This window comes from Panulirus ornatus, chromosome 42 (genome assembly GCF_036320965.1).
Source record: "Panulirus ornatus isolate Po-2019 chromosome 42, ASM3632096v1, whole genome shotgun sequence".
In the NCBI taxonomy this organism is placed as follows: Eukaryota; Metazoa; Arthropoda; class Malacostraca; order Decapoda; family Palinuridae; genus Panulirus; species Panulirus ornatus.
In genome coordinates, this window is record NC_092265.1 from 29,063,790 (window position 1) to 29,080,866 (window position 17,077).

Sequence of the window (17,077 nt, forward strand, 5' to 3'; positions counted from 1 at the left end):
ATATATATATATATATATATATATATATATATATATATATATATATATATATATATATATATATATATATATATATATATATATGTATATATATATATATATATATATATATATATATATATATATATATATATATATATATATATATATATATATATATATATATATATATACATATATATATATATATATATATATATATATATATATATATATATATATATATATATATATATATATATATATATATATATATATATATATATATATTATATCCTTCAGTATGTTTATTTTCGATAATGAGGGACATAAGAAGGAGCCAAGCAAGTAAATTTCATCAAAGGCATCTCTCTTTTCTAAACGCTGCCTCGCAAAGATTTTAATTAATTCAAATTGAAGAAACAGACGTATTTTTCTATTGTCTGGTTAGCTCAGTGGTAGAGCGTGAGTCTGACACACTCAAGGTCGTGGGTTCGAGACCCACACCAGACATATCTTTTGTCTTTTTCTTTTTTCATTTTGTCCGCATCACATGTTTGCAACATTCAGTATGTTCGTTCAACGTTATAGTGAAGATCTTCACAATAAATTGGGGTTTTCGACCTTATCTGAAAGGGTCAGGTCCACCAAGACGTCCTTGAAATCTTCCAGAAGCTTCTGGCGATCCTCCTCCAACTGCTGGGCACATCAGAGTTAACATGGGCCAGACATCGGTTGTGGAACAACTTAATCTGCTTCCAGTAGTTAGCTTAGTCAGCTTAGTTCCAGTCTATTGCTTAATTCCAGTCTATTGCTTAATTCCAGTCTATTGCAACGACAATAAAAAAGTAAAACTCATTTCTTCGTGAAAAATTGAGAGGAGAACACGAAAGGAACATGGAGACCTACCCTGTGGTTATTTTGCCGGTAAGTCGGCAACGGTCGGTTAAGCAGTATTTTGCCGTGTTAATCTCAGTGCTTTATATAATACTAAGTGCCAGAAAATGTTCTTGGGGGCGTAGCTCAGTGGTAGAGCGCTCGCTTGGCATACGAGAGGACCCGGGTTCAAACCCCGGCGCTTCCATTTTTGTTATTTGGGAAATTCATTTTCAGTCGTGTATATATATATATATATATATATATATATATATATATATATATATATATATGCATATATCGTCCGATCAGGGAAGTTAAGCAGCGTTGGGTCTGGTTAGTACTTGGATGGGTGACCGTCTGGGAACACCAGGTGCTGTTATCCCTGGTGATAGGGAAGAAAGAATACTTGCCTCATATTCCCTGTGTGTCATACAAGGCGAATAAAAGGAGAGGGAGCGCGAGACTGGAAATCCTCTCCTCTCATTTTCAATTTTCCAAAGAAAGGAACAGAGAAGGGACCAAGTGAGAATATTCCCTCAGAGGCTCAGTGTAGTGAGAGTGGAGTGTGGAAGAGCATAGTGATGATAAGGATATTGTCAAGATAGGTTGTGGTGAAGATACGAATGTAGTGAATATACGAATGTAGTAGAGATAAGGGTTATCAAAGAGTAAAGTTTATTCAAAATGATTATGTAGTGAAGATAAGAACTATTTTTAGTGAACATCAGGGAGTACAATGATGATGGTATGGTAGAAATAACGGTGTAGTGAAGAAGAGGGTATAGTGAAGATATAATTTAGTGAGAATAAGCTAGTAGTGAAGATACACTTTAGTGAATATGAGGTTGTAGTGAACTTAACCATATTGACCTGATCCCCCAAATCCTCCAAACTACGTTCAAGGACGGATCCAAAGCCGACCGAAAAGGCTATTTCTCTGTGTATTATTAGTGGTGGTGGTGTGTGTAGGTGTGTGTAATCATCTATTTGCACTGTATTAGGAGGAAGTTTTACAATCGTGGGGTCCCGTGTAAGTACGTTGTTTGTGTGATCGGGAAAAATCTAAAGACTTCCTTGAAACCAGCTTAGTCAAGATAAGGTTATATGAAGATGAGGTTGTAGTGAAGATTATAATAAGCCTTGCATAGTGAAGATAAAGGGATTAAGAAGAGGAGATGTAGTAAAGAAGATTATAGTGAACACAAAAGGATTCAAGCTAAGTGCAGGGTCGGCCTACTGGCTTGAACTTACATTTCAGGTCAAAGGCATTCGAGTACATAGTATTCGAATAGTTATTTCCCTATCAGGGCGATCATAGCCTAGCGGTAGCTCTCCCACCCGTTGCACAGGGGTCCCGGGTTCGATCCTGGCTGTTGGAGGTTTGTATGTTTCATGAGAGTGCTCGTTCATAGGCACTTAGTTCGTATATATATATATATATATATATATATGAGTATTTTGAAGGTTTGTTGAATGTGTTTGATGACAGAGTGGCAGATATAGGGTGTTTGGGTCGAGGTGGTGTGCAAAGTGAGAGGGTTAGGGAAAATGATTTGGTAAACAGAGAAGAGGTAGTAAAAGCTTTGCGGAAGATGAAAGCCGGCAAGGCAGCAGGTTTGGATGGTATTGCAGTGGAATTTATTAAAAAAGGGGGTGGCTGTATTGTTGACTGGTTGGTAAGGTTATTTAATGTATGTATGACTCATGGTGAGGTGCCTGAGGATTGGCGGAATGCGTGCATAGTGCCATTGTACAAAGGCAAAGGGGATAAGAGTGAGTGCTCAAATTACAGAGGTATAAGTTTGTTGAGTATTCCTGGTAAATTATATGGGAGGGTATTGATTGAGAGGGTGAAGGCATGTACAGAGCATCAGATTGGGGAAGAGCAGTGTGGTTTCAGAAGTGGTAGAGGATGTGTGGATCAGGTGTTTGCTTTGAAGAATGTATGTGAGAAATACTAAGAAAAGCAAATGGATTTGTATGTAGCATTTATGGATCTGGAGAAGGCATATGATAGAGTTGATAGAGATGCTCTGTGGAAGGTATTAAGAATATATGGTGTGGGAGGCAAGTTGTTAGAAGCAGTGAAAAGTTTTTATCGAGGATGTAAGGCATGTGTACGTGTAGGAAGAGAGGAAAGTGATTGGTTCTCAGTGAATGTAGGTTTGCGGCAGGGGTGTGTGATGTCTCCATGGTTGTTTAATTTGTTTATGGATGGGGTTGTTAGGGAGGTAAATGCAAGAGTTTTGGAAAGAGGGGCAAGTATGAAGTCTGTTGGGGATGAGAGAGCTTGGGAAGTGAGTCAGTTGTTGTTCGCTGATGATACAGCGCTGGTGGCGGATTCATGTGAGAAACTGCAGAAGCTGGTGACGGAGTTTGGTAAAGTGTGTGGAAGAAGAAAGTTAAGAGTAAATGTGAATAAGAGCAAGGTTATTAGGTACAGTAGGGTTGAGGGTCAAGTCAATTGGGAGGTGAGTTTGAATGGTGAAAAACTGGAGGAAGTGAAGTGTTTTAGATATCTGGGAGTGGATCTGTCAGCGGATGGAACCATGGAAGCGGAAGTGGATCATAGGGTGGGGGAGGGGGCGAAAATTTTGGGAGCCTTGAAAAATGTGTGGAAGTCGAGAACATTATCCCGGAAAGCAAAAATGGGAATGTTTGAAGGAATAGTAGTTCCAACAATGTTGTATGGTTGCGAGGCGTGGGCTATGGATAGAGCTGTGCGCAGGAGGATGGATGTGCTGGAAATGAGATGTTTGAGGACAATGTGTGGTGTGAGGTGGTTTGATCGAGTAAGTAACGTAAGGGTAAGAGAGATGTGTGGAAATAAAAAGAGCGTGGTTGAGAGAGCATAAGAGGGTGTTTTGAAATGGTTTGGGCACATGGAGAGAATGAGTGAGGAAAGATTGACCAAGAGGATATATGTGTCGGAGGTGGAGGGAACGAGGAGAAGAGGGAGACCAAATTGGAGGTGGAAAGATGGAGTGAAAAGGATTTTGTGTGATCGGGGCCTGAACATGCAGGAGGGTGAAAGGAGGGCAAGGAATAGAGTGAATTGGAGCGATGTGGTATACAGGGGTTGACGTGCTGTCAGTGGATTGAATCAAGGCATGTGAAGCGTCCGGGGTAAACCATGGAAAGCTGTGTAGGTATGTATATTTGCGTGTGTGGACGTGTGTATGTACATGTGTATGGGGGGGGGGGGTTGGGCCATTTCTTTCGTCTGTTTCCTTGCGCTACCTCGCAAACGCGGGAGACAGCGACAAAGTATAAAAAAAAAAAAAAAAAAAAAAAAAAAAAATATAAATATATATACATATATATATATATACATTTACATATATATATATATATATATATATATATATATATATATATATATATTTTTTATACTTTATCGCTGTCTCCCGCGTTTGCGAGGTAGCGCAAGGAAACAGACGAAAGAAATGGCGCAACCCACCCGCACACACATGTATATACATACGTCCACACACGCAAATATACATACCTACACAGCTTTCCATTGTTTACCCCAGACGCTTCACATGCCCTGATTCAATCCACTGACAGCACGTCAACCCCGGTATACCACATCGCTCCAATTCACTCTATTCCTTGCCCTCCTTTCACCCTCCTGCATGTTCAGGCCCCGATCACACAAAATCTTTTTCACTCCATCTTTCCACCTCCAATTTGGTCTCCCTCTTCTCCTTGCTCCCTCCACCTCCGACACATATATCCTCTTGGTCAATCTTTCCTCACTCATCCTCTCCACGTGCCCAAACCACTTCAAAACGCCCTCTTCTGCTCTCTCAACCACGCTCTTTTTATTTCCACACATCTCTCTTACCCTTACGTTACTCACTCGATCAAACCACCTCACACCACACATTGTCCTCAAACATCTCATTTCCAGCACATCCATCCTCCTGCGCACAACTCTATCCATAGCCCACGCCTCGCAACCATACAACATTGTTGGAACCACTATTCCTTCAAACATACCCATTTTTGCTTTCCGAGATAATGTTCTCGACTTCCACACATTCTTCAAGGCCCCCAGAATTTTCGCCCCCTCCCCCACCCTATGATCCACTTCTGCTTCCATGGTTCCATCCGCTGCCAGATCCACTCCCAGATATCTAAAACACTTCACTTCCTCCAGTTTTTCTCCATTCAAACTCACCTCCCAATTGACTTGACCCTCAACCCTGCTGTACCTAATAACCTTGCTCTTATTCACATTTACTCTTAACTTTCTTCTTCCACACACTTTACCAAACTCAGTCACCACCTTCTGCAGTTTCTCACATGAATCAGCCACCAGCGCTGTATCATCAGCGAACAACAACTGACTCACTTCCCAAGCTCTCTCATCCCCAACAGGCTTCATACTTGCCCCTCTTTCCAAAACTCTTGCATTTACCTCCCTAACAACCCCATCCATAAACAAATTAAACAACCATGGAGACATCACACACCCCTGCCGCAAACCTACATTCACTGAGAACCAATCACTTTCCTCTCTTCCTACACGTACACATGCCTTACATCCTCGATAAAAACTTTTCACTGCTTCTATATATATATATATATATATATATATATATATATATATATATATATATATATATATATATATATATATATATATATATATATATATATATATATATATATATATATATATATATATATATATCCCTGGGGATAGGGGATTAAGAATACTTCCCACGTATTCCCTGCGTGTCGTAGAAGGCGACTAAAAGGGGAGGGAGCGGGGGGCTGGAAATCCTCCCCTCTCGTTTTTTTTTTAAATTTTCCAAAAGAAGGAACAGAGGGGGCCAGGTGAGGATATTCCAAAAAAGGCCCAGTCCTCTGTTCTTAACGCTACCTCGCTAACGCGGGAAATGGCGAATAGTTTAAAAGAAAGAAAAAGATATATATATATATATATATATATATATATATATATATATATATATATATATATATATATATATATATATATATATATATATATATCAAAAGAAGAAAGTTAAGAGTAAATGTGAATAAGAGCAAGGTTATTAGGAAGAGTAGGGTTGAGGGTCAAGTCAATTGGGAGGTAAGTTTGAATGGAGAAAAACTGGAGGAAGTAAAGTGTTTTAGATATTTGGGAGTGGATCTGACAGCGGATGGAACCATGGAAGCGGAAGTGGATCATAGGGTGGGGAAGGGGGCGAAAATCCTGTGAGCCTTGAAGAATGTGTGGAAGTCGAGAACATTATCTCGGAAAGCAAAAATGGGTATGTTTGAAGGAATAGTGGTTCCAACAATGTTGTATGGTTGCGAGGCGTGGGCTATGGATAGAGTTGTGCGCAGGAGGATGGATGTGCTGGAAATGAGATGTTTGAGGACAATATGTGGTGCGAGGTGGTTTGATCGAGTAAGTAACGTAAGGGTAAGAGAGATGTGTGGAAATGAAAAGAGCGTGGTTGAGAGAGCAGAAGAGGGTGTTTTGAAATGGTTTGGGCACATGGAGAGAATGAGTGAGGAAAGATTGACCAAGAGGATATATGTGTCAGAGGTGGAGGGAACAAGGAGAAGTGGGAGACCAAATTGGAGGTGGAAAGATGGAATGAAAAAGATTTTGAGTGATCGGGGCCTGAACATGCAGGAGGGTGAAAGGCGGGCAAGGAATAGAGTGAATTGGATTGATGTGGTATATCGGGGTTGACGTGCTGTCAGTGGATTGAATCAGGGCCCGTGAAGCATCTGGGATAAACCATGGAAAGTTGTAAGGGGCCTGGACGTGGAAAGGGAGCTGTGGTTTTGGGCATTATTGCATGACAGCTAGAGACTGAGTGTGAACGAATGGGGCCTTTGTTGTCTTTTCCTAGTGCTACCTCGCACACATGAGGGTGGTGGGGGATGGTATTCCATGTGTGGCGAGGTGGCGATGGGAATGAATAAAGGCAGACAGTGTGAATTGTCTGCATGGGTATATATGTATGTGCCTGTGTGTGTATATATATGTGTACATTGAGATGTATAGGTATGTATATTTGCGTGTGTGGACGTGTATGTATATACATGTGTATGGGGGTGGGTTGGGCCATTTCTTTCGTCTGTTTCCTTGCGCTACCTCGCAAACGCGGGAGACAGCGACAAAGCAAAATAAAAAAAAATAATATATATATATATATATATATATATATATATATATATATATATATATATATATATATATATATATATATATATATTTCTTTTTTTTTTTTTTCATACTATTCGCTATTTCCCGCGATAGCGAGGTAGCGTTAAGAACAGAGGACTGGGCCTTTGAGGGAATATCCTGACCTGGACCTTTCCTCTGTTCCTTCTTTTGGAAAAAAAAAAAAAAAAAACGAGAGGGGAGGATTTCCAGCCCCCCGCTCCCTTCCCTTTTAGTCGCCTTCTACGACACGCAGGGAATACGTGGGAAGTATTCTTTCTCCCCTATCCCCATATATATATATATATATTCCTATGAGTCCACGGAGAAAATGAAACACGATAAGTTCCTAAATGGACTTTCGTTTAATAATGGCAAGTTAGTATGAAAGATAAAGTATGAAAGACAAAGATAGTGGACAAGTGTAATGTGTTCTGTGTCCTTGATAACCATTTGGTCTGACTCATTCAGATAAGGTCCAAACGCATGTAGTGAAGATGTGCAAAGGATAATAGAACAGTGTACGTACGTACGTAGTGTGAGTGTCTTGACTGATAGAAAGAATTGAAAGCGGCAGGAAGTAGTGAGATATTGTATTGTGCTTCGTACAAGACTGGCGGGCGACTCCGTCCTTCATGCTGTGCCACACACAGTCTGGTGATTGTCGGGATGTGTAGCCATAATGTTTGATCTTATGACCATTAGTGATACATCATGTGATGTTTACTATCACAACATCGGCTTCTTCCTCCTCCTCCAGGAGAGTGGCAATCAGGTGGCGGTTATTGTGGTAGCCCGGCACATGCAACTAAGATTTCAAGCAACATTGTGAAAATGGGACACATTATAAAGATTTCCATAATTTCTCTAATTCTTCCCCAAATTCATGTGGACCTGCAACACTGAAAATGTTTAAATACTGCTGGTGCAGAGGGAGGGAGAGGGAGGCCTGGGATGAGAGTGAGGCTTTGTAGGAGAGAAAGGCTCGGGATGAGAGAGGCTGAACACAAGATGTTTGGCCGGAGAGTGAGGCTTTGAAGGAAAGAGAGGCTTGGGGTAAGGGTTGGGTTGTACCAGAGAGAGAGACCTGGGATGAGGGTTGGGTTGTACCAGAGAGAGAGACCTGGGATGAGGGTTGGGTTGTACCAGAGAGACCTGGGATGAAGGTTGGTTTGTACCAGAGAGACCTGGGATGAGGGTTGGGTTGTACCAGAGAGACCTGGGATGAAGGTTGGTTTGTACCAGAGAGACCTGGGATGAGGGTTGGGTTGTACCAGAGAGAGAGATCTGGGATGAGGGTTGGGTTGTACCAGAGAGAGAGACCTGGGATGAGGGTCTGGTTGTACCAGAGAGAGAGGCTTGGGATGAGTGTTGGATTGTACCAGAGAGAGAGACCTGGGATGAGGGTTGGGTTGTACCAGAGAGAGAGACCTGGGATGAGGGTTGGGTTGTACCAGAGAGAGAGACCTGGGATGAGGGTTGGGTTGTACCAGAGAGAGAGGCTTAGGATGAGTGTAGGGTTGTACCAGAGAGACTGACCTGGGATGAGGGTACGGTTGTGAAAGATGGAGTGGCTTTGGATGAAAGAAGTGGTACAAGAGAGAGGCTTTAGAGGTGAGAGAGGCTTGAGATGAGGGAGTCTGAACATGAGATATGTTTGTCAGGAAAGTGATGATGTGAAAGAGAGAGACTTTATATGAGAAAGGCAGGACAGGCGTTAGAGGCTTGGGATGTGAAAAAGGTTATGAATGAGAGAAGCATGGGATGAGAATGACGCTGTGAATGAGACGTAATCTTATGATAAGAGAAGCTGGACACAAGGTAGAATGAACATGAATATGTCATACATCCCATCACCAAGGACATGCATCCCTTCACTTTCTGTTATAAAGACAATAGTAAGGATAAACTTAAGCTCCAGCCTCCCGACTTACCATGACTATATTATTCCTAATGTTGAAGAATGATATTATAAATCTTACTTACTCTCACAAAGCAGGTGACATGGGTTAATCAATGTTGGTATATTACCTGGCCCGCAGTGGTTGAGAAGGTAGCATGATATACCACTGCGTTATCATAACTGATTAACTGAATTATTCCATACTGGAGAGAGAGAGAGAGAGAGAGAGAGAGAGAGAGAGAGAGAGAGAGAGAGAGAGAGAGAGAGAGAGAGAGAGAGAGAGAGAGAGAGAGAGAGAGAGAGAGGAGACTCTGTGAGAGAGGCTGGACACGAGAGAAAGGCTTTAGATGTGAGAAAAGCTGTGAAGGAAATAGAGGCTTAGGGTAAGACACTGTGACGGAGAAAGATAATTTTCATGAAAGTTAGGATGGACTCGAGAGAGAGAGGCTTGGGACGAGAGTCAGGCAGGACAGGAGAGAGAGGCTTAGGACGAGAGTCAGGCAGGACAGGAGAGAGAGGCTTGGGACGAGAGTCAGGCAGGACAGGAGAGAGAGGCTTGGGACGAGAGTCAGGCCTGTGTTATGGCTTCAGCTTCTGCTGAATTCTTTATAGAATTAAGGACACGACATATGTAGACAGAATTGCCCAAACTCACCTCAATCTGCTACCGTCCACCAGACTGGGCCAAGAAATACGTATAAATGAGATTGTTTCATCCCAAACTCCTTTTAATGGTTAATGATAATCCCGGGTTATATATATGCTTCGACTATTATTAACATAAGTGTATACATGGCAAATGATATTCAGTGTACATAATAACTGCTCTGGCTCTGTGTCGTGGCTTCACCAACTACCGAGTTCGCCCTAATATAAGCAATATATATTTTTACGTCCCTTTATCCCAATATCATTTCTTACGTTTATTTCCAGCAAAAATGCTTTGTATCTAATATAGAAATTCGGTGTAAGTATTTGTTGACTGTTCTTCAGCAAGGCGTTGTTATTAAAAGTTCATTTGTTATTAAAGTTCTTTGTTATTAAAGTTCATTTCATACAATAGATTATGTTTTACATACTGTGTCTATCCATACAGGTGGTACAATTCCCGGATAAAGATATAATTTTAAGAAATACGTTCTATCTAACATAGATATGTCTTCTGTAGATATCTTTAAAAGTTCTCGTGTGGGGCGATGTTTTAGATTTTTGTATAAAGTTTATCACTTGTAACTGATCAAGTATTACAAAGCTGTGTTCATTCTTTTCTTCAACAGGATTGTCAACATTATCTGCCAAGTAGAGTGGTTGAGAGCAGTATTGTAGAAACGTTCCAGAGTTGGTTTGATCAATCCTTCCAGTACAGGACTTTCCTTATTTGTGCCTCCATAATGACAACTTGTAGGTTATTTCCTTGTAATTATCTGTATGTCTTCTAACGTTGACCACACTAATGTGTGAGTTACTGATGTCTTCATAAACAGCCTGAAAAGGACCCAGTGATCTGCTGCTGTTTGAATTCCTTTGTATTTCCACAGGCGATACTGATCCTAAGTAAAGGTATTTCACAATCTAGAATTCCTTATGCCTTCTAGTTACTTGTTTTGTATCTGATTCGACCCCAACACTCGATATCTATAATGTGTAATTCTGTTTATCCTGATCACATCAATATGATCAATGGAAGTGCAGAGCATTTCTCAACATAGCTGCTCCACTCTGTCACATAATGCCATACAAAATGTGTTACCGGACTCCGCTCGTAAGTGGTTACACCGGGAATGACAAGTCATCTTCGGCGAGGCGGTATCGTTGGCAAAGGAAGGAAAGACATAGTACAGTCCAGTCGAAAATCTTGCTCCAGAAATGTCTACCATACCCTGCTCCTGCATGGAGTGCAGCCACTAAGCTGTAGGAGGCACATGGATGTTGTCCTGGAGATGTGTGGTTGTGATGATATTGTTCAAACCACCAACAACCATTTCTCAAGGTTTCGTGAGCTAATAGTCGTCAGTGGAAGTGTGTCATTGTAAATGTCTTCCTTATATGTACAATGGATCACAAAAGTATCGGTACACAGGGGGTCCGAGGCTGACCGGAAACATTCACACAACTGGTCATGTTGTGGTATGCCTGGCTCTGTGTGTGTGTGTGTGTGTGTGTGGCTGGTTCAGAAGGCGTGAACCACTGGGGTGATGGTTCACAACGTCGTTCATGGAAGCCTAACAAAGCGATGGTCGGGCAGCAGTATCCTGCTTGTGTCAGGTATAATGGACACGTCACAGTCAACACATGCATGAAGCGGGCTACAACGTTTGTGATGACGCTTGGTCTCCACCACCACAACACACCACCACCACCACCACCACCAGCAAGGTGGATACATGCAGACATTGGTGCTATGTGCCACGCACGGCTCGGCTCCTCCACCACCCATGATGATGATGACTGACCAGATCAATAATGTGATGACATGATAAATAATGTTGATGATAGATTATGTTGCTATCATATATAGTTACATAATAGTAAAATATGTAAATAATGTTGATAGATTATTTTATAATTGGATATGGTTACTTAACAGTGAGATATGTAGATAATGTTGATAGATTATGTTATTATCATATATGCTTATATAATAGTGAAATATATAGAAAATGTTGATCAATTATGTTACAATCATATATAGTTACACAATGGTGCAAGAGGTGAAAAAGAGGGCAAATGAGAGTTGGGATGAGAGAATATCATTATATTTTAGAAAAAATAAAAAGATGTTTTAGAAGGAGGAAAATAAAGCGCGTAAAATAAGAAAACAAATGGGAACATCGGTGAAGGGGGTTAATGGGGAGGTAATGATAAGTAGTGGTGATGTGATGAGATGGAATGAGTATTTTGAAGGTTTGTTGAATGTGTTAGATGACAGAGTGGTTGATATAGGGTGTTTTGGTCGAGTTGGTGTGCAAAGTGAGTGGGTTAGGGAGAATGGTTTGGTAAACAGAGAAGAGGTAGTGAAAGCTTTGCGGAAGATGAAAGCCAACAAGGCTGCGGGCTTGGATGGTATTGCAGTGGAATGTATTAAAAAGGGGGGTGACTGTGCTGTTGACTGGTTAGTGAGGATATTCACTGTATGTCTGGCTCATGGTGAGGTGCCTGAGAATTGGCGGAGTGCATGCATAGTGCAATTGTACATAGCCAAAAGGGATAAAGGTGAGTTGCTCAAACCAAAGATGTATATGTTTGTTGAGTACTTCTGGGAAATTATATGGGAGAGTATTGATCGAGAGAGTAAAGGCATGTACAGAGCATCAGACTGGGGAAGAGCAGTATGGTTTCAGAAGTGGTAGAAGTTGTGTGGATCAGGTGTTTGCTTTGAAGAATGTATATGAGAAATACTGAGAATAACAAATGGAGTTGTATGTAGTATTTATGGATGTGGAGAAGGCATATGATAGAGTTAATAGAGATTATCTGCGGAAGGTATCAAGAGTATATGGTGTGGGAAGCAAGTTGCTAGAAGAAGTGAAATACTTTTATCGAGGATGTAAGGCATGTGTACGAGTAGGAAGAGAGGAAAGTGATTGGTTCCCAGTGAATATCGGGCTGTGGCAGGGGTGCGTGATGTCTCCATGGTTGTTTAAATTGTTTATGGATGGAATTTTTAGGGAGGCGAATACAAGAGTTTTGAAGAGAGGGGCAAGTATGAAGTCTGTTGTGGATGAGAGGGCTTGGGAAGTGAGTCAGATGTTATTGGCTGATGATACAGTGCTGTTGGCTGATTCGGGTGAGAAACTGCAGAAGCTGGTGACTGAGTTTGGTAAAGTGTGTGAAAGAAGAAAGCAGAGAGTGAACTTTAATAAGATCAAGGTTATTATGTACAGTAGGGTTGAGGGACAAGTCAAGTGGGAGGTAAGTTTGAATGGAGGAAAACTGGACGAAGTGAAATGTTTTAGATATCTGGGAGTGGATTTAGCAGCGAATAGAACCAGGGTAGCATAAGTGAGTCATAGGATGGGTGAGGGGGCGAATGTTCTGAAAGCGTTGAAGAGTGTGTGGAAGGTGAGAACATTATCTCGGAAAGGAAAAATGGGTATGTTTGAAGGAATAGTGGTCCCAACAATGTTATATGATTGCGAGGCGTGAGCTATAGATAGGGTTGTGTGTAGGAGGGTGGATGTGTCGGTGTTGAGATGTTTGAGGACAATATGCGGTGTGAGGTGGTTTGATCGAGTAGGTATTGAAAGAGTAAGAGAGATGTGTGGTAATAAAAAGAGTGTGGTTGAGAGAGCAGAATAGGGGGTATTGAAATAGTTTGGTCACATGAAGAAAATGATTGAGGAAAGATTGACAAGGAGGATATATGTGTCAGAGGTGGAGTGAACGAGGAGAAGTGTGAGACCAAACTGGAGGTGGAAGGATGGAGTGAAAAAGATTCTGAACGATCGGGGCCTGAACATGCAGGAGGGTGAAAGGCCTGCGAGGAATAGAGTGAATTGGAACGATGTGGTATACCGAGGTCGACGTGCTGTCAATGGATTGAACCAGGGCATGTGAAGCGTCTGGGGTAAACCATGGGAAGTTTTGTGGGGCCTGGATGTGGAAAGAGACCTGTGGTTTTGGTGCATCGTACATGACAGCTAGAGACTGAGCGTGAACGAATGTGTCCTTTGTTGTCTTTTCCTAGCGATACCTATATATATATAGCGATATATATATATATATATATATATATATATATATATATATATATATATATATATATATATATATATATATATATATATATATATATATATATATATATATATATATATATATATATATATATATATATATATATATATATATATATATATATATATATATATATATATATATATTGTTTAAGTTTGAGAAGTATTAACAGTTAAAGTCATGAAGTGTATAATGTAGGTCAAACACTGGGAGCATGTAGTACATTTTGACTTTTATCATCATCATGGGTACAACATTGGTAAACTAATGGCTATGTACAACTTCAATAACCTAATTTCTCATTATGTGTCTTATTCATACACAATCCTCGGGTACAAAACCTAAGGTATGTTTAAGTTTCCTAAACTCTAAACTCAGAAAGACAAAGAAATACTATAAAAGACTATGCATATATCAACCCAGGAGTAGATATATGTATACGTGTGTTATATACTGAAAAATGTTGCTGAAGTCTTACAAAATCTGGCGCAAACATAATGGTTGTTATGATTTGCTTATAATAGATATATATTGTGAAGCATCTTAATGATTGTTTACAACCAATACCTTTGAGCAAGTATCATTATAATTATAAGAAATTGAAAAAAGGCGTTAAAAAGATAAGGCTTCCTGAGTACAAACTATAGACTATATTCTCTTTTGGATGTCAAAAAGAAAAAACAGCAAGAGTTAGTTAACGACAGCATTATTTCATCTTTTAACAAAATATTCATTTAAACGTCGCTTTTCTCTCATCATTTCTTATATTTATTTCCAACAAATGTCTTGTATCTAACATAAAGATTTGGTATAGGTATTTGCTGAACGTTTTCTGGCGACGCGTTGTATAACTTCATTTTGCGTAGTGACTCATGTATTACAAAGCTGTCTATCCACACAGGTGTTAAACGTCCAGGGTAAAGATGTCTCCAAGAAATGTCTACCTAACATATATATATATATGTCTTCGATGAATATTTGTAAAAAGTTTTCCTGAGGGACAATACCTAAGACTTTGGTATTAAAGTTGATCAGTTGTAAGTGATCAAGCATTACAAAGGTGTGTCCATTACCACAGGTGCTACTGATCCCGGGTAAAGGTATTTCACCATCTTTGTATCTTTAACCTTTCTAGTTATAGATGTTTCATCCATGATTCCATTCTTACAATGGATATTCAATGTTAGTAATTTTGTTTAGTCTTATCATGGCATTAATTAGCTAAAGTGCAGAATACGTCATTGTAACCAGACACTCTATTCTGCTTGACACAATATGCTGTACAAGAGATGTTACCGAGCTCCACCCGTTCTGTAACACGTAAGTTTATATGTCTATCTTTAAATTTAATGGCTATCAACAGGTAATGATCACTGAACCACATATCTTTAAATTTAATGGCTATCAACAGGTAATGATCACTGAACCACATATCTTTAAATTTAATGGCTATCAACAGGTAATGATCACTGAACCGCATATCTTTAAGTTTGATGGCTATTAACAGGTAGTGATCACTGAACCACATATCTTTAAATTTAATGGCTATTAACAGGTAATGATCACTGAACCACATATCTTTAAGTTTGATGGCTATTAACAGGTAATGATCACTGAACCACAGTCTGTTACATACGTCAAGTTATTCGAATCATAAAGTTTGCAACATGATATCCTGTTGACCTTACTGGCTTAGGTCATCCAGCCATAATCCGCACCATACATACGTCAGACAGTAACATCAGTTGTATAACAGGATGTATATATGTTGTTGGATTTAAGTGCTATCATCTTGTGGTCATGAAGCCAGAATGTGAACCATAAGTTCAACATATAATGATCGTCCAGGTCCAGCAGGTAGCTGCATATGAAGCTATGAATGTCTGTCTTCATTACTGACTACGTAGAGGGAAGGGTTTGGGGAGGAAAGGAATTCGTGAGGAGTATTTTTGGGGTTCTCGGGAGTGTGATGAGTAGGGACACAAAAATAGTCCTTTTCAGGAGGAGGGTAACAGGTCCTGAGGCTCAGCCCAGGTGATGGTGTGAACAGTATTATTATTATTACCACACATCACCAGCACACCTTTGATGGCGCTCCTACACCTTCGTGGCTGCTGCACTCTACACACGAGCAGGGGATGATGGCACATATCTATGAAGCGAAAAGGTTTTCGATGAGACTGTGCTATTTCTTCCCTTCCCTGGTTGATGATACAGCCTTTCCCCAAGGTTACTTGTCATTCCTGGTGTAACGACTTATGGGTTGAGTCCGGTAACACCTTTTGAATAATAGTATGGAACAGAGTGGGGTGACCACGATGAACAGCGTGTTCTGCACCTCAACCGACTAATTATATGATAAGAATAAAGAGAATTACACACCATAAATGTCACTTGCAAGGATCAAGTCAGAGATGAAGCATAGATAACTAGAAGGGTTAAGGAAACAAAAATTGTAAAATACCTTTACCCGGGATCAGTAGCACCTGTGGCAATGGACACACCTTCGTAATGCTTGATCACTTACAAGCGACAAACTATGATACGTAAACCTTAGGTATTGTTCGTCAGGAGAACAATTTACAAATATTTATAAAAGACATATATATGTTAGATATATCTTTATCCGAGACGTGTAACACTTGTATGGATAGACACAACTTTGTAATGCATGATCCATTACACGAAATGAACTTCACTAACGAAGAGTTATACAACGTGTCGTTGAAGAACATTAATCAAGTACCTATACAGAATCTTTATCTTACGTAAAAGATATTTCTTGATAGTAGTAAACACAAGAAATGGTGACGAAAGAAAAGGGATGTAGAGGTAAATATTTTGTTAAAAAATGAATTACTCCAGCCTTAAACTAGCTCCTTGCAATGGATTTTGTTTTAGATACCCACAGTAAGATATATTGTGTGATTAATCCCTATAAATGTTTATGTTTAACTGATCTTTTATTTCTTATAGTATTTCACTGATTCAGGTTTAAGAACCTTGGTTCTGAACAACCATTATAATGCAACACAATACATATTTATCATAAATAAATCATTTATCACAATAACCATTATGTTTGTACCAGATTCTTTACGTCCTCAATCACGTTTGTTAATATATAAGGAATTTTTCCGCCACATTTCAATACATAACATATATCTACACGTGTGGAAATATATGTATATGTTTTTATAAATCTTTCTTTGGCTTTTATAATTAAGGTGTAAGATATCCGTCTGAAGAAAATACTAGATAATATTATAGGTTATGTGCGTGTGTGTGTGTGTGTGTGTGTGTGTGTGTGTGTGTGAGCGCACATAGGAGTGAAAACATATTTTACACTTACAAGGTTAAGAGACGGGGCAACACGAGTGTAC

At 39.8% G+C, this 17,077-nt stretch overlaps 1 non-coding gene across 1 annotated transcript; it reads left to right on the top strand.

The window, feature by feature from the left end:
- Positions 1 to 420: 420 nt before the first annotated feature.
- On the top strand, positions 421 to 492 carry TRNAV-GAC (transfer RNA valine (anticodon GAC)). Its single transcript has one exon. It is a non-coding gene; the product is annotated as a tRNA-Val (tRNA).
- The last annotated feature ends 16,585 nt before the right edge of the window (positions 493 to 17,077 follow it).